Raw genomic sequence first — 6,338 nt, 5'->3', positions numbered from 1 at the left:
GAGGATTGAAGATTGAGGATTGAGGATTGAGGATTGAGGATTGAGGATTGAGCGTTGAAGATTGAGGATTGGGGATTGAGGATTGACGATTGAGGATTGAGTATTGAGGATTGAAGATTGAGTATTGATGATTGAAGATTGAGGATTGAGGATTGAGGGTTGAGGATTGAGGACGAGGACTGACGGTTGAGGATTGAGGTTTGAGGATTGAGGATTGAGGATTGAGGACTGAGGCTTGAGGATTGACGATTCAGTATAGAGGATTGAGGATTGAGGACTGGCGATTGAGGATTGAAGATTGAGGATTAAGGACTGAGGATTGGGGATTGAGGATCTAGGATTGGAGATTGACTTTTGGGTATTGAAAATTCAGGATTGAGGAACGAGGATTGAGGATTGAGGTTTGAGGACTGAGGACTGAGGATTGATGATTGAGAATTGAGGATTGAGGATTGAGGATTGAAGATTGAGGATTGGGTATTGAGGATTGAAGAATGAGGATTGAGGATTGAGGATTGAGGATTGAGTGTTGTGGATTGAAGATTGAGTATTGAGGATAGAAGACTGACGATTGAGGATTGAGAGTTGAGGATTGAGGATCGAGGATTGAGGATTGAAGATTTAGTATTGAGGATTGAAGATAGAGGAGTGAGAATTGAGGATTGAGGATTGAGGATTGAAGATTGAGAATTGGGTACTGAGGATTGAAGAATGAGGATTGAGGATTGAGGATTGAGGATTGAGGATTGAGGATTGAAGATTCAGTATTGAGGATTGAAGATTGGGAATTGAGGATCGAGGATTGAACATTGAGGACTGAGTGTTGAGTGTTGAGTGATGAGAATTGATGTTTGTGGATAGATGTTTGAAGATTGCAGATTGAGTATTGTGTATTGAAAACTTTGAATTGAGGATATTCTATTGAGGATTGAGGATTGACAACAGATTGATTAGGAGTGAGGTCTGAAGATTGAGGATTCAGGATTGAGGATTCAGAATTGAGGTTTGAGGGCTAAGGATTGAGGATTGAAGATTGAGTATTGAGGATTGAGGATTGAGGATTGAAGATCGAGGATTGAGGATTGAGGATGCGGGCTGACGGTTGAGGATTGAGGTTTGAGGACTGAGGACTGAGGATAGAGCATTGAGAAATGAGGTTTGAGGATTGAAGATTGAGTATTGAGGATTGAGGATTGAGGATTGAAGATTGAGTATTGACGATTGAGGATGGGGGATGACGGTACAGGATTGAGGTTTGAGGACTGAGGACTGAGGATAGAGCATTGAGAAATGAGGATTGAGGATTGAGGATTGAAGATTGAGTATTGGGTATTGAGGATCGAAGAATGAGGATTGAGGATTGAGGTTTGAGGATTGAGGTTTGAGGATTGAGGATTGAAGATTGAGTATTGAGGATTGAAGACTGACGATTGAGGATTGAGGATTGAGGACTGAGGATTGAGGATTGAGGATTGAGGGTTGAGAATTGATGATTGAGGATTGAAGATTGAGTATTGAGGATTGAATGTTAAGGATTGAGGATTGAGGATTGAGGATTGACGATAAGGGCTGAGGGTTGAGGATTGAGGTTTGAGGACTGGGGACTGAGGATTGAGGATTGAGAATTGGGGATTGAGGATTGAGGATTGAAGATTGAGTATTGGGGATTGAGGATTGAGGATTGAATATTGAGTATTGACGATTGAGGATGGGGGCTGACGGTTCAGGATTGAGGTTTGAGGACTGAGGACTGAGGATAGAGCATTGAGAAATGAGGGTTGAGGATTGAGGATTGAAGATTGAGTATTGGGTATTGAGGATCGAAGAATGAGGATTGAGGATTGAGGTTTGAGGATTGAGGATTGAAGATTGAGTATTGAGGATTGAAGACTGACGATTGAGGATTGAGGATTGAGGACTGAGGTTTGAGGATTGAGGATTGAAGATTGAGGATTGGGTATTGAGGGTTGAAGAATGAGGATTGAGGATTGAGGATAGAGGATTGAGTGTTGAGGATTGATGATTGAGTACTGAGGATAGAAGACTGACGATTGAGGATTGAGGATTCAAGATTGAGTATTGAGGATTGAAGACTGACGATTGAGGATTGAGGATTGAGGACTGAGGATTGAGGATTGAGGATTGAAGATTGAGGATTGGGTATTGAGGGTTGAAGAATGAGGATTGAGGATTGAGGATAGAGGATTGAGTGTTGAGGATTGAAGATTGAGTATTGAGGATTGAAGACTGACGATTGGGTATTGAGAATTGAGGACTGAGGATTGAGGATTGAGGATTGAGGGTTGAGAATTGATGATTGAGGATTGAAGATTGAGTATTGAGGATTGAATGTTAAGGATTGAGGATTGAGGATTGAGGATTGACGATGAGGGCTGAGGGTTGAGGATTGGGTATTGAGGATTGAAGAATGAGGATTGAGGATTGAGGATAGAGGATTGAGTGTTGAGGATTGAAGATTGAGTACTGAGGATAGAAGACTGACGACTGAGGATTGAGGATTGAAGATTGAGTATTGATGATTGAAGACTGACGATTGAGGATTGAGGATTGAGGACTGAGGATTGAGGATTGAGGATTGAAGATTGAGGATTGGGTATTGAGGGTTGAAGAATGAGGATTGAGGATTGAGGATAGAGGATTGAGTGTTGAGGATTGAAGATTGAGTATTGAGGATAGAAGACTGACGATTGAGGATTGAGGATTGAGTGTTGAAGATTGAGGACTGATGATTGAGGATTGAGAATTGAGGATTGAGGATCGAGGATTGAGGATTGAAGATTTAGTATTGAGGATTGAAGATAGAGGAGTGAGAATTGAGGATTGAGGATTGAGGATTGAAGATTGAGAATTGAGGATCGAGGATTGAACATTGAGGACTGAGTGTTGAGTGTTGAGTGATGAGAATTGATGTTTGTGGATAGATGTTTGAAGATTGCAGATTGAGTATTGTGTATTGAAAACTTTGAATTCAGGATATTCTATTGAGGATTGAGGATTGACAACAGATTGATTAGGAGTGAGGTCTGAAGATTGAGGATTCAGGATTGAGGATTCAGAATTGAGGTTTGAGGGCTAAGGATTGAGGATTGAAGATTGAGTATTGAGGATTGAGGATTGAGGATTGAAGATCGAGGATTGAGGATTGAGGATGCGGGCTGACGGTTGAGGATTGAGGTTTGAGGACTGAGGACTGGGGATAGAGCATTGAGAAATGAGGTTTGAGGATTGAAGATTGAGTATTGAGGATTGAGGATTGAGGATTGAAGATTGAGTATTGACGATTGAGGATGGGGGATGACGGTACAGGATTGAGGTTTGAGGACTGAGGACTAAGGATAGAGCATTGAGAAATGAGGATTGAGGATTGAGGATTGAAGATTGAGTATTGGGTATTGAGGATCGAAGAATGAGGATTGAGGATTGAGGTTTGAGGATTGAGGTTTGAGGATTGAGGATTGAAGATTGAGTATTGAGGATTGAAGACTGACGATTGAGGATTGAGGATTGAGGACTGAGGATTGAGGATTGAGGATTGAAGATTGAGGATTGGGTATTGAGGGTTGAAGAATGAGGATTGAGGATTGAGGATAGAGGATTGAGTGTTGAGGATTGAAGATTGAGTGTTGAGGATTGAAGACTGACGATTGAGTATTGAGAATTGAGGACTGACGATTGAGGATTGAGGATTGAGGGTTGAGAATTGATGATTGAGGATTGAAGATTGAGTATTGAGGATTGAATGTTAAGGATTGAGGATTGAGGATTGAGGATTGACGATGAGGGCTGAGGGTTGAGGATTGAGGTTTGAGGACTGAGGACTGAGGATTGAGGATTGAGAATTGGGGATTGAGGATTGAGGATTGAAGATTGAGTATTGAGGATTGAGGATTGAGGATTGAATATTGAGTATTGACGATTGAGGATGGGGGCTGACGGTTCAGGATTGAGGTTTGAGGACTGAGGACTGAGGATAGAGCATTGAGAAATGAGGAGTGAGGATTGAGGATTGAAGATTGAGTATTGGGTATTGAGGATCGAAGAATGAGGATTGAGGATTGAGGTTTGAGGATTGAGGATTGAAGATTGAGTATTGAGGATTGAAGACTGACGATTGAGGATTGAGGATTGAGGACTGAGGATTGAGGATTGAGGATTGAAGATTGAGGATTGGGTATTGAGGATTGAAGAATGAGGATTGAGGATTGAGGATAGAGGATTGAGTGTTGAGGATTGAAGATTGAGTACTGAGGATAGAAGACTGACGACTGAGGATTGAGGATTGAAGATTGAGTATTGAGGATTGAAGACTGACGATTGAGGATTGAGGATTGAGGACTGAGGATTGAGGATTGAGGATTGAAGATTGAGGATTGGGTATTGAGGGTTGAAGAATGAGGATTGAGGATTGAGGATAGAGGATTGAGTGTTGAGGATTGAAGATTGAGTATTGAGGATAGAAGACTGACGATTGAGGATTGAGGATTGAGGATTGAGGATTGAGGATTGAGGATTGAGGACTGGCGATTGAGGATTGAAGATTGAGGATTAAGGACTGAGGATTGGGGATTGAGGATCTAGGATTGGAGATTGACTTTTGGGTATTGAAAATTCAGGATTGAGGAACGAGGATTGAGGATTGAGGTTTGAGGACTGAGGACTGAGGATTGATGATTGAGAATTGAGGATTGAGGATTGAGGATTGAAGATTGAGGATTGGGTATTGAGGATTGAAGAATGAGGATTGAGGATTGAGGATTGAGGATTGAGTGTTGTGGATTGAAGATTGAGTATTGAGGATAGAAGACTGACGATTGAGGATTGAGAATTGAGGATTGAGGATCGAGGATTGAGGATTGAAGATTTAGTATTGAGGATTGAAGATAGAGGAGTGAGAATTGAGGATTGAGGATTGAGGATTGAAGATTGAGAATTGGGTACTGAGGATTGAAGAATGAGGATTGAGGATTGAGGATTGAGGATTGAGGATTGAGGATTGAAGATTCAGTATTGAGGATTGAAGATTGGGAATTGAGGATCGAGGATTGAACATTGAGGACTGAGTGTTGAGTGTTGAGTGATGAGAATTGATGTTTGTGGATAGATGTTTGAAGATTGCAGATTGAGTATTGTGTATTGAAAACTTTGAATTGAGGATATTCTATTGAGGATTGAGGATTGACAACAGATTGATTAGGAGTGAGGTCTGAAGATTGAGGATTCAGGATTGAGGATTCAGAATTGAGGTTTGAGGGCTAAGGATTGAGGATTGAAGATTGAGTATTGAGGATTGAGGATTGAGGATTGAAGATCGAGGATTGAGGATTGAGGATGCGGGCTGACGGTTGAGGATTGAGGTTTGAGGACTGAGGACTGAGGATAGAGCATTGAGAAATGAGGTTTGAGGATTGAAGATTGAGTATTGAGGATTGAGGATTGAGGATTGAAGATTGAGTATTGACGATTGAGGATGGGGGATGACGGTACAGGATTGAGGTTTGAGGACTGAGGACTGAGGATAGAGCATTGAGAAATGAGGATTGAGGATTGAGGATTGAAGATTGAGTATTGGGTATTGAGGATCGAAGAATGAGGATTGAGGATTGAGGTTTGAGGATTGAGGTTTGAGGATTGAGGATTGAAGATTGAGTATTGAGGATTGAAGACTGACGATTGAGGATTGAGGATTGAGGACTGAGGATTGAGGATTGAGGATTGAGGGTTGAGAATTGATGATTGAGGATTGAAGATTGAGTATTGAGGATTGAATGTTAAGGATTGAGGATTGAGGATTGAGGATTGACGATAAGGGCTGAGGGTTGAGGATTGAGGTTTGAGGACTGGGGACTGAGGATTGAGGATTGAGAATTGGGGATTGAGGATTGAGGATTGAAGATTGAGTATTGGGGATTGAGGATTGAGGATTGAATATTGAGTATTGACGATTGAGGATGGGGGCTGACGGTTCAGGATTGAGGTTTGAGGACTGAGGACTGAGGATAGAGCATTGAGAAATGAGGGTTGAGGATTGAGGATTGAAGATTGAGTATTGGGTATTGAGGATCGAAGAATGAGGATTGAGGATTGAGGTTTGAGGATTGAGGATTGAAGATTGAGTATTGAGGATTGAAGACTGACGATTGAGGATTGAGGATTGAGGACTGAGGTTTGAGGATTGAGGATTGAAGATTGAGGATTGGGTATTGAGGGTTGAAGAATGAGGATTGAGGATTGAGGATAGAGGATTGAGTGTTGAGGATTGATGATTGAGTACTGAGGATAGAAGACTGACGATTGAGGATTGAGGATTCAAGATTGAG

Source organism: Calliopsis andreniformis, unplaced genomic scaffold (genome assembly GCF_051401765.1).
Source record: "Calliopsis andreniformis isolate RMS-2024a unplaced genomic scaffold, iyCalAndr_principal scaffold0035, whole genome shotgun sequence".
In the NCBI taxonomy this organism is placed as follows: Eukaryota; Metazoa; Arthropoda; class Insecta; order Hymenoptera; family Andrenidae; genus Calliopsis; species Calliopsis andreniformis.
This window is presented reverse-complemented; position numbering follows the sequence as displayed.